Here is a 13,274-nt window from a genome sequence, read left to right on the forward strand (position 1 = left end):
ATGTGCCAACACCAACGATAGGCTGGGTAAGTCTAAACCACGCCCAGTCTCTACTCTGACAGGCCGGCTCGGAAGCGGGAACTAACCTCTGTCACGAGTATAATATACTATCTTTGTCAGAAAAAATCAGTTCTCTGTCTTATCCTGCGTGATGAAACATTGAACCCGTATATACGGAAATTGTATTTGCCATTTATTAACTTTTTAATTAAACAATTATTTTAACCAAGTTCAGGTGTCATATTGTTCCTATCTCAGTCGAACTTACGCAGCCCTAACAGCTACACTAATCTTTTTTAAGTCAACATTCGTTCAGAACAATTAGCTTGATAGCAAGATAAAATGTCCTCTTAAAAGGTATCAAAAGAAAGGTGGATAATGGAAAGTTTCAGGGAAGAATATACAGAGAGATATGCGTTCATCTTACCATATTATTTCATCACTGCCAAGCCAGTGTGACTAATTTATTTGCAATGAAAATGTCGCTGTTGGCAAAGAATTCAATCTCAGACGATGTTATGAATCCAAGCATGGAACTTTGAAAGTGGCCTTCCCGCCCCAGAGGCCCGACGCTGAAACATTGAAGCATGTTTAGACAAAGGCTTTTTTAGCTGACATATTCTGTCACTTAAACTGGTTAAATCTGCAGTTACAAGTAAGAGGGAAAACAGTCGTGGGCGTGGTGTAAAAACTTGAGGCCTTTACTAGGCAGCTTGAGTTGTTCGATTTGGACGATTTGTAATGTGGAAGGCTGCTGCACTTCAGCACACTGAAGAAACGACAGGCAGAGGGACGAGGCTGCAGCATTGTCACAGATGTGACGCAAGATTTCATCAAGCAGCTGAGGGACAACTTCTCCACCAGATTTGAAGACTGCACCATGCCCAAGGATATCATTGTGTTTTACGTGATCCTCTCACAGTCCGCCATGGTGGAGAATTCTCCTCCCTTGCTAAGAAAACGATACCCTCGCTGGACGATCCCGCAATTCAAACTGAGCTGATTGAATTCCAGACATCGAGCCACATCAATGATGTGCTCAACAGTTCCGAGTCCTTATGTGGGTTTTGGGTTGCATGCACAGAGGAATACAGCACAATAAATAAACATGCATTTTGTGTGCTGACAATGTTTGGATCAATTTACACCTGCGAGTTCTCGTTTTCCTCTATGAACGCAATATAGATTCACGACAGGAACCGGATTTCACATAAATCAATCGAGGACTGGCTGCGCATCAAAATCACATAATCTCATGCTACATCCACAAGATCGTGTCGGAGGGGAAATGCAATTTTTCCTATTGAGTAAGTAACTTCGTGACCTATATGACTGTATTTAGTAAATACTAACATTATTGTGAGTGCTTATCCAAGGATATTTAGGTCTCAAGCTGACAGTATTTTCTGTTACTTCTGTCATTACATGAGCAGGCTATCCCGATTGTCACGTTCCTGACCTATTTCTGTTAGTTTGTTGTATGTGTTAGTTGGTCAGGACGTGAGTTTGGGTGGGCATTCTATGTTTTCTGTTTCTATGTTGGTTTAAGGGTTGCCTGGTATGGCTCTCAATTAGAGGCAGGTGTTTGGCGTTTCCTCTAATTGAGAGTCATATTTAGGTAGGTTGTTTCACAGTGTTCGTTGTGGGTGGTTGTCTCCTGTGTCAGTGTTTGTCGCACCATACGGGACTGTCTCGGTTTTTGTAGTCTGTTCCTGTTCGTGAGTTCTTCGTGTTTATTGTAAGTTCCATGTCCAGGTCTGTCTACTCCGTTTTGTTAGTTTGTTAATTATTCAAGTGTATTTCGTTTTCGTGTTTTTCCGTCTTTACTTTAATAAATCATTATGTCTTCACAATCCGCTGCATTTTGGTTCAATCCCTGCTCCTCCTCTTCGGATGAAGAGGAGGAGGAAAACCGTTACAGAACCACCCACCGATCCAGAACCAAGCGGCGTGAATTCGAGCAGTGGCCTGCTACACAGGAGTCATGGACTTGGGAGGAAGTATTGGAGGGAAAAGGACACTGGGTGCACATTGGGGAGTATCGCCGCGCTCGTGAGGAGATGGAGGCAGCGAGAGCCCAACAGCGGTGGTATGAGGAGGCAGCAAGGAGACGTGGATGGAAGCCGGAGAATCAAGCTCGAGACCGGATTTATGAAGGTACACGGCTAGCACGGAAGCCCGTGAAGAAACCCCAAAAATTTATTGGGGGGGGGCTAAGAGGTAGTGGGCCAAGGGCAGGTAGGAGACCTGCGCCCACTTCTCAGGCTAACCGTGGAGAGCGGGAGTACGGGCAGACATCGTGTTACGCAGTAGAGCGCATGGTGTCTCCTGTACCTGTGCATAGCCCGGTGCGGGTTATTCCACCTACCCGCACTGGTAGGGCTAGATTGGGTATTGAGCCAGGTGTCATGAGGCCGGCTCAACGCGTCTGGTCTCCAGTGCGTCTCCTCGGGCCGGCTTACATGGCACCAGCCTTACGCATGGTGTCCCCGGTTCGCCTACATAGCCCGGTGCGGGTTATTCCACCTCTCCGCACTGGTCGGGCGACGGGGAGCATTCAACCAGGTAAGGTTGGGCAGGCTCAATGCTCAAGGGAGCCAGTACGCTTGCACGGTCCGGTATTTCCGGCACTACCTCCCCGCCCCAGCCCAGTACCACCAGTGCCTACACTACGCACCAGGCTTCCAGTGCGTCTCCAGAGCCCTGTTCCTCCTCCACGCACTCTCCCTATGGTGCGTGTCTCCAGCCCAGTGCCTCTAGTTCTGGCACCACGCACTAAGCCACCTGTGCGTCTCCAGAGCCCTGTACACACTGTTCCTTCTCCCCGTACTCGTCCTGATGTGCGTGCCTCCAGTCCGGTGCCTCCAGTTCCGGCACCACGCACCAGGCCTTCAGTGCGTCTCAGCCGGCCAGAGTCTGCCGTCTGCCCAACGGCGCCTGAACTGTCCGTCTGCCAAGCGCCGCATGAACTGCCCGTCTGCCATGAGCCTGCAAAGCCTCCCGTCTGCCATGAGCCTACAGAGCCTTCCGCCAGACTGGAGCCGCTAGAGCCTTCCGCCAGACAGGAGCAGCCAAAGCCTTCCGCTAGACAGGATCAGTCTGAGCCATCCGTCTCCGCAGCGCCATCTGAGCCATCCGTCTCCTCAGCGCCATCTGAGCCATCCGTCTCCTCAGCGCCGTCTGAGCCATCCGTCTCCCCAGCGCCGTCTGAGCCATCCGTCTCCCCAGCGCCGTCTGAGCCATCCGTCTCCTCAGCGCCATCTGAGCCATCCGTCTCCCCAGCGCCATCTGAGCCATCCGTCTCCCCAGCGCCGTCTGAGCCATCCGTCTGTCCCGAGCCATTAGAGCCGCCCGTCTGTCCCGAGCCGTCAGAGCCGTTAGTCAGTCAGGAGCCGCTAGAGCCATTCGCCAGACAGGATCTGCCAGAGCCGCCAACCAGACAGGATCTGCCAGAGCCGCCAACCAGACAGGATCTGCCAGAGCCGCCAACCAGACAGGATCTGCCAGAGCCGCCAACCAGACAGGATCTGCCAGAGCCGCCAACCAGACAGGATCTGCCAGAGCCGCCAGCGAGCCATGAGCGTCCAGAGCCGTCAGCTAGCCATGAGCGTCCAGAGCCGTCAGCTAGCCATGAGCGTCCAGAGCCGTCAGCTAGCCATGAGCGTCCAGAGCCGTCAGCTAGCCATGAGCGTCCAGAGCCGTCAGCTAGCCATGAGCGTCCAGAGCCGTCAGCCAGCCATGAGCGTCCAGAGCTGTCAGCGAGCCATGAGCGTCCAGAGCCGTCAGCCAGCCATGAGCGTCCAGAGCTGTCAGCTAGCCATGAGCGTCCAGAGCCGTCAGCCAGTCATGAGCTGCCCCTCAGCCCAGAGCGGCCATTAATCCAGAACTGCCCCTCAGTCCAGAGCTGTCTCTCTGTCCGGAGCTGCCTTTCAGTCCGGAGTTGCCCCTCTATCCTGAGCTACCTCTCTATCTACCTCTCTATTCTCACCTACCTCTATGTCCTGAGCTACCTTGTCCCGGAGCTGTACCTTTATTTTGTGTTGCCTATATTAGGTGGGTGGAAGAGAGGGGTGGTCATTCTGAGGGGGATTAGCAAGCTGGGATTGACTATGGTGGGGTGGGGACCTCGTCCTGAGCCTGAGCCACCACCGTGGTCAGATGCCCACCCAGACCCTCCCCTAAACTTTGTGCTGGTGCGCCCGGAGTTCGCACCTTAAGGGGGGGGTTATGTCACGTTCCTGACCTATTTCTGTTAGTTTGTTGTATGTGTTAGTTGGTCAGGACGTGAGTTTGGGTGGGCATTCTATGTTTTCTGTTTCTATGTTGGTTTAAGGGTTGCCTGGTATGGCTCTCAATTAGAGGCAGGTGTTTGGCGTTTCCTCTAATTGAGAGTCATATTTAGGTAGGTTGTTTCACAGTGTTCGTTGTGGGTGGTTGTCTCCTGTGTCAGTGTTTGTCGCACCATACGGGACTGTCTCGGTTTTTGTAGTCTGTTCCTGTTCGTGAGTTCTTCGTGTTTATTGTAAGTTCCATGTCCAGGTCTGTCTACTCCGTTTTGTTAGTTTGTTAATTATTCAAGTGTATTTCGTTTTCGTGTTTTTCCGTCTTTACTTTAATAAATCATTATGTCTTCACAATCCGCTGCATTTTGGTTCAATCCCTGCTCCTCCTCTTCGGATGAAGAGGAGGAGGAAAACCGTTACACCGATACAGACATTCAGGTACAGGAATTGATACAGACATCGCCTTTTTTTCTATAAATTACGGTTTTGTGTAGGATGGTACATTTTTCGTCCAGTTGCAATTGTAAGTAGGCATAATTTAAAAAATCCAAATTCTATTAGGCCAGAATATTTTTCTTGTGAAAGATGCTGTTAAACCTCATAGCACACCTCAGCCAGTTAAATACTTTTTTTTATAGGCCTAGGCTCTGAAGAAATAGACTCAAAATAAGGCCTTTTGTTGTTTGTAAAGTCAAAGATTATTGTTGAAATGATTATTGTTGAAATGAATGACACGACTGGTGTAGGTTTTCCCCGTCTGTTGCTGTGCTCTGCTTGCATAGCACCACACAATGGTCCCATGCCTGCCTTATTAATTGACTGTATCCTGCATTCTCTCTCCTCATAAATTAAGTTCAAATGTAACTTTTGCACTATTTAGGTAGGGTAACTTCCTTCTTGGGACATTGCATTTGGGAGTTTTTGCATCTCGGGTCCGAGATTATTTTTTATTATTATGATTATTTTTAAATGAAAAAATATTCATAAATATTTTGGGTGGATTTGGGGGGCCAAATAATATTATAGTTTGGGAACCCTGCTGTAGATATACACAGAAGCCAAAACAATGTTCTCAGTTTAGGGAAGCATGATGAAGACAACTCATTGTTGTGAATGCTACACTATTTTCGTGAAAATAGATGGCCTATTTAGCCTCGTCTGAAATCATGTATTTTCCTCAATCTGGGTACTCAGAATAGGCTGTAGCTGTACCATACAGTGCATTCGGAAAGTATTCAGACACTTTGACTTTTTCCACATTTTGTTACTTTACAGCCTTATTCCAAAATTGATTTAAAAATAAAATTCCCTTATCTACACACAATACCCCATAATGACAAAGCAAAAACAGGATTTAGAAATGTTTGCAAATGTATTACAAATAAAAACTGAAATATCACATTTACATAAGTATTCAGACCATTTACTCAGTACTTTGTCGAAGCACCTTTGGCAGCGATTACAGCCTCGAGTCTTCTTGGGTATGATGCTACAAGCTTGGCACACCTGTATTTGGGGAGTTTCTCCCATTCTTCTTTGCAGATCTTCTCAAGCTCTATCAGGTTAGATGGGGAGCATCCCTGCACAGCTACTTTCAGGTCTCCAGAGATGTTCGATCGGGTTCAAGTCCGGGCTCTGGCTGGGCCACTCAAGAACATTCAGAGACTTGTCCTGAAGCCACTCCAGCGTTGTCTTGGCTGTGTGCTTAGGGTTGTTGTCCTGTTCGAAGGTGAACCTTCGCCCCAGTCTGAGGTCCTCTGGAGCAGGTTTTCATCAAGGATCACTCTGTACTTTGCTCCGTTAATCTTTCCCTCGATCGTGACTAGTCTCGTAGTCCCTGCCGCTGAAAAACATCCCCACAGGTGACGCTGCCACCACCGTGCTTCACCGTAGGAATGGTGCCAGGTTTCCTCCAGATGTGATGCTTGGTATTCAGGCCAAAAAGTTTAATATTGGTTTCATCAGACCAGAGAATCTTGTTTCTCATGGTCTGAGAGTCTTTAGGTGCCTTTTGGCAAACTCCAAACGAGCTGTCATGTGCCTTTAACTGAGGAGTGGCTTCCGTCTGGCCACTCTACCATAAAGGCCTTATAGGTTGAGTGCTGCAGAGAAGGTTGTCCTTCTGGAAGGTTCTCCCATCCCCACAGAGGAACTCTGGAGCTCTGTCAGAGTGATCATCGGGTTCTTGGTCACCTCCCTAACCAAGGTCCTTCTCGCCCGATTGCTCAGTAATGCTGGGTGGCCAGCTCAAGGAAGAGTCTTGGTGGTTCTAAACTTCTTCCATTTAAGAATGATGGAGTCCACTGTGTTCAATGCTGCAGAAATGTTTTGGTACCCTTCGCCAGATCTGTGCCTCGACACAATCCTGTCTCGGAGCTCTATGGAAAATTCCTTCGACATCATGGCTTGGTTTTTGCTCTGACATGCACTGTCAACTGTGGGACCTTATGTAGACAGGTGTGTGCCTTTCCAAATCAAGTTGTAGAAACAGGATGTACCTAAGCTAAATTTCGAGTCTCATAGCAATGGGTCTGAATACTTATGTAAATAAGGTATTTCTGTTTTTTATTTTTAATAAATTAGCTACACTTTCTAAAAACCTGCTTTTGCTTTGTCATTATGGGGTATTGTGTGTAGAGTGATGAGATTTTTTCTCTATTTAATCCATTTTAGAATAAGTCTGCAACATAACAAAATGTGAAAAAAGTCAAGGGGTCTGAATAATTTCCGAATGCACTATATACCGCCTTCTGCATTTTAAACAGTGGGAGGGCAGGTACCCTGTACACTGGTGTGGTAGCAATTATTTATGTTTTTTTTTCCAACTGGTGTTTACCTGGTATTTAATAGGACATTATGTGGTACCAGTGTGTACTCTCTGGTGCTATATAACTACCTGGTGCCAAATGCTGCTGCATGTTTTCAGTAATCCCAAAGAAACAACTGAGTAATTCATATGTTATTACTGTGTAATTACTTGTAATTACCTCGTTTTGTACCTTAGAATAAAGTGCTAGCCTGGATTTACAAAGACTATATGCCATTAAGCAGACACTTTCATCCAACACTACTTACAATCATGCGTGGACACATTTTACATATGGGTAGTCTTTGGACTCAAACCCACTACCCTAGCATTACAAGCACCATGCTCTACCATCTGAGCTACAGAGGACCACAACCAGTTTGTTCAACTAAGCGAGGCTCATAGAAGACCCATGACGAGCTTTGGCTGAAGTTTGTCCGCTCTCCTTTACTGAGAAGATATCCATATGGTTGGATAAAATACATTCAGATCTGACCGTATGCATTAGGAAGTTACCACCAATGATGTATATAAACAATGATGTTATATAACATCATCATGTATATAACATCATTGGTTACCACTAGTTGAGTTCTGTACTCCAAACCTCCATTATCCTGAACCACTAGAGGGGGCCATACACTAACTTGCTGGCACCAAACCCTCATTGCAGAAAAAGATCAACACAAAGTTATATGGTGAATGTGGGCTTGAAAGTAATTTCCTTAGTGTCTTTAACTCAGATTAATTTGACAAAGCTGTATGAAGAATAGCCTGTGTCTCCTCGCCAGTAGATTTTTGCCTGTAGTAGATCAGTCAAGGAGACCACTGGCCCCAATTCTTATCTTATTCCTCTCAGACTCAGGCAGGGAGTGGTCTGCTATTACACAAAGACACACATCGTATAATAAATACTCTGACCCTACTCACACACTGATAAGCAGCTTGGCCTCAGTAAGGCTGAAGTGCTCCACCATACAGGTGATTATCTTTCCAGTTGTGGGTGTGTACTCAAAGTAGGTATAGATCTGGTAGAGCCAGTCCCCATTTCCTCTGTGGAGGTCACAACTGAGGTCACGTCCTGTCCGTTCTTCAGCCAAGTCACTGATGGGTTTGGGGTTAATTTTTTTTTTTTAAAGATGACTTCAAAGTGTTTGCAGTAGGGATAAACAAGCTCATGATTCGTTGCCAGCACTTGGGGAATGTTAAGCGATCAGCCTTCTTCACCCCCAGATGCCTTGTGTCCACTGGATCTATTTAGCGTGCTCTTGTATTGCAGATACTTTTCTTTGTTGAAGAAATAGCTAAGAGTGTATTCAGCATCATTGAGATCCCTCCAGCTAAAATGACACTGCTCAATCAAATGCAAGAAATAGCCATCTGAAGAGACAGAAATATAAATTAAATCAACAACCTCATTAGCAATAGCAACTAACCTATTTAGGAAATAACCTTATTCTGATATAAACAGATTCTTTCCACAGGAGGTTGGTGGCACCTTAATTGGGGAGTACGGGCTCGTGGTAATGGCTGGAGCAAAATCAGTGGAATGATATCAAATACATTACACACATGGTTTCCATGTGTTTGATGCCATTCCATTTGCTCGGTTCCAGCCATTATTATGAGCCGTCCTCCCCTCAGCAGCCTCCACTGATTTATTTCATCATTGTAATAAAAACACTTCATATCACTGATTGTTTTATTCACCAGTTTCAATGACGACTGAAAAGAAACCAAGATCAAGAGAGGACAAAAACAAAAAAAATATAATAACACTTTCCCCTTCCTACTTCTTCATTGACACACAGTCAGTGACACCAATACATTCCAGAGAGGAACCATGCAGATGTAGGATCATAATTTGAGCCAGTTTGCTACAGAAGGAAAATAATCCAACAACAACAGGAAATCTGAATTATTATGTGTATTATAATTCATGGATATGTTTGTAGGGGTTGATACAATTTTCATTAGGGCAAATCAAGTCTGACATTTCTAAGTGTAACGATCTTCGTTGGGAGAAAGAGGAGGACCAAAGCGCAGCAAACTGAACACTGAAATACAAAACAATAAAGTGAACGAACGAAAACCGAAAACAGTTCCGTGTGGAACACACAGACACGGAAGACAACCACCCACAAAACACAATATAAAACAACCTCCCTAAATATGGTTCCCAATCAGAGACAACGACAAACACCTGCCTCTGATTGAGAACCATATCAGGCCAAACGAAAAAACCCAACATAGAAAAACAAAACATAGATAACCCACCCAACTCACGCCCTGACCATACTAAAACAAAGAAATAACAAAAGAACTAAGGTCAGAACGTGACACTAAGTTGAAATTACAAACATTAATAGTCTTTCTAAAATGGAAATATACTACAAAATTACAATTCTCAGCAAGAAAAGATTAAGATCAAATTAAGATCCTACATCTGTAGTTGAAGTTCAATCGAGTACATGCTTAACTGAATGGACAACAAAAAAGACAATGCAATATGGAATTTTATTTAGATAGATTGGGGTAGGCCTTGTCTCCTCGGGGCCAGATGTGGATGACAGATAACCCAAAATACAATTATTGATGGCCGCGATCTGATGTTCAATAAACTCATCAGATGTGTACGTACCGTCTCAAAAAGAAGGAGAAATTGTTTCTTAAAACCTTCCTAAATAAAATAGAAATCAGAGAAGTTTGCAGTCTATTCAATAAGAGCCAGGTTATAAACAGAATTTGACACTTGACATATTATAAACTGATATTCAACAGCAATGGGCAAAAGTATTGCAGGTCTTTAGAACGGAGGAACATGAGGCATGAGGTTTATTTACTTTGTTAACAAAAACACTAACCCTATGAGACCCAATATTGTAAAAGTAAGCTTCCTAAATTGCATCCGATCCCGTTTCGAAACTAAAAGATTATGTCAAACCCTACCTAATGCATCTACTTAGACCCAGATGTATCTCTTAGTAGTATTTGTTGTGCCACTATGATTATTGTGACATCAGTAGCCTCTGAAACATGAGAAACTGTCCTCTCGTCTGACACCTCACTGGTCCCCTACACAAGTATATGTTGTAGGCTATCCATGCAAGTACATGACTTGAATAATTTTTCCTGTCTTCTCTCAAATGTAGTGAATATGTAGAAAAAAATACATTGAGAAACAAACGTTCTGAGCCAGAGCTAGAGGTAGTTTTGTAAGTTTTGCAAAAACACAACATTGGGCTTACAGTTTTTCTCAGTCGCTTTGGTGCATTTCTTAGATCAAAAGTGCAATTCTTGATACTACTTGTACAAATTCCAAATCATCTAGTCACTTGTGCACATCATTAAAGCAATTTCTTATTCCTTTGAACAAATTGCAATTGATAATGTACAAGTGTCAGCTTTTTTCCACATTATCAATTGCTCATGTCATGTTGATCAAAATATAGTAGATGGTTCTCTGTTGAATAGTCTTACCCCTCAAAACATCTAGGCATTAGTTCCTTGCATAAGCCATTACATGCAAAATTGTTGAACTATTTGTCATAAACTGTCAAGCATAGTTTTACACATTTCTATTAGACCTTTTGTACAAAAACGTGAATTGATGAATCGTGCAGGTGAAATTGACCCTCACTCATGAAGGAATGTGAAGTGTTAGTTCAACCAACAGTCAACCAGTTGTCTAAATTGCTCAAAGGTGCATCTCATGAAGAATCAATTGGCAAGCATATATAGACAGACCACAACACAGAGTTGCAATTTTCCAATAATGGATGGACCAGGAAACGAACAGGGTCAACAGCCAAGAGGAGGAGGAAGAGGAGCAAGGATGCGTGGTGGAAGGCAAAACAGAGGAAGAGGCAGAAGAGGACATAAACGCATATCTGATGACATAAGGGCCACTATTGTAGACCATGTTGTCAATCATGGCCTTACAATGGCTGAGGCGGGTCGAAGGGTGCAGCCGAATATTGGGAGATCAACCGTGTACTCAATAGTTCAAACGTTTCGAAGAGAGAACAGGTATGTCCACCAATGTACAGTGCACTGTTACTGTATATAAGCAGTATACTGTATACTTCCTACAATGCTTCATATTACAGTAGTCCACTTGTATTTCACAGCATACAGAAATATACTCTATACAGATACATACTGCACCTTACATGCACCCACCTGTATGTTTTACAGTAAAATGTGTGTTCGCATAGTTTTTGTCTATGTGAAAGTGTGCGATGCATCATTGCATTTTTCCCCACATAGGACTGCAAGATTACCTCAAACCGGTGGCAGAGGACGCCTTTTCACACCTCAACAGGAGGAGGCTATTTGCACCATGGTCCGAGCAAACAATGCCATGAGACTCAGGGAAATACAAAGGACCATTATAGAACAACCATCGACAGGGTGCTGCATAGAAACCAGATGAGTATGAAACAGCTGTACCGTGTACCATTCCAAAGGAATGAGGACAGAGTTAAGGAGCTACGGTACCAGTATGTACAGGTAAAACATATATCTATGTAACTACTTTACAGCAACATTTTATAGTGATACATACTACAGTAAGCATAAACTGCACACATTTCCATTGCTGTGGAAGGAACATGCAATATATGTACATTTTATGTCACTCTTCCTTACCAAAACAAATTCAACTGTGTGTTCTGGGATATAGCGTATAATGGAGTTGGAATCAAGTGAACCCTCTCACAACTTTGTATACGTGGATGAGGCTGGCTTCAACCTGACCAAATGCAGAAGGCCGGGTCGGAATATCATCGGTCACAGAGCTACTGTGGATTTTGCCAGGCCAACGGGGAGGAAATATCAGCATGTGTGCTGCTATTTCGGAGCATGGTGTCCTAACCCATATCCCCCTTATAGGGCCATACAACACCCAGCATCTACTCAACTTTTTAGAGACTCTCTACAGGGCTCTCATCCCTGATGATGAGAGGGGTCTGTTTAGAGAGGATTTGCCAAAGTATGTGGTCATTTGTGATAATGTGAGTTTCCATCGAACAAACATCATAAGACAATGGTTTGTGACCCACCCGAGGATGCTCATAGAATTCCTCCCACCTTATTCACCATTCCTTAACCCAATTGAGGAGTTCTTTTCAGCATGGAGGTGGAAGGTGTACGATCGTCAGCCACACACACATGACCCTGCTGGCTGCAATGGATGCAGCATGTGAGGACATCACAGTAGACACCTGCAGAGGATGGATAAGGCATTCCAAAAGATTCTTTCCACGTTGCATTGGAAGGGAAAATATCCGGTGTGATGTGGATGAGAATATGTGGGCCGACAGACAGGAACGTCTGGATGTGTAGAGACAGCACAACAGTGCTGCGGGCAAAGTTGTGCCTTAGGGGTGGTTTCCTGTGTTTCTTTCTAATTTAGTTTTTTTTCCTTTGTGCCCCTTGGGTTGTCCAGTCTCTTTCAATCAATAACCCACATACAGTAATATGTAAATAGTACTGTTGAAATTGATATATGCCATAGAAGTGCAGCCTTGTGCATTTTCAATACAGTAACTGTCATCCAAACTGTAGCCTAAGTTTACATCAGGTAATACTGTCAAAGTACACAGTTACATTGACAACATGCCTAAACATTTTGACGACCTTGTTCGTGAACAATGACTCAATGACTTATCATTCTGATGACACTGACATGATCATTGGCATGAATATTTACTTTTGAGAGATGTACTAAGGATTTTTAGTGACTGACTAGCTTTAGAAACATATCTATTGTATATTGCAGTTTGTACAAATTGTTCTGAGAAATGCACTTATTATTTTGCACGTTAGGGATGATGTGAAAAATGCACCAAAGCGACTGAGAAAAACTGTAAAGGGCTGCCAAAATGAGACATAGGGCCACTTTCATATATTGAAAGAAAAGTTAGAAAGATAGTTATTCTTCCAAATTCTGCAAATATGGACAACCACATACTTCAAGAGTAATTTTGAAGTCCCCTCCACACATCAAATGAACAAATATATATTTTTAAAGTGTGGTTGAGGTCAGAATACTACCATTGACGGCCATTCATTTTACGGTAAAGAAGTAAAATAGGTTATCTCTCCAAATGAAGCCAGAAAAGACAACCAAATACTACTAAACTGAGTTAGATGTTCTCCATACATAGAAAATCCACAAAATA

Source organism: Salvelinus namaycush, chromosome 5 (genome assembly GCF_016432855.1).
Source record: "Salvelinus namaycush isolate Seneca chromosome 5, SaNama_1.0, whole genome shotgun sequence".
Taxonomy (NCBI): domain Eukaryota; kingdom Metazoa; phylum Chordata; class Actinopteri; order Salmoniformes; family Salmonidae; genus Salvelinus; species Salvelinus namaycush.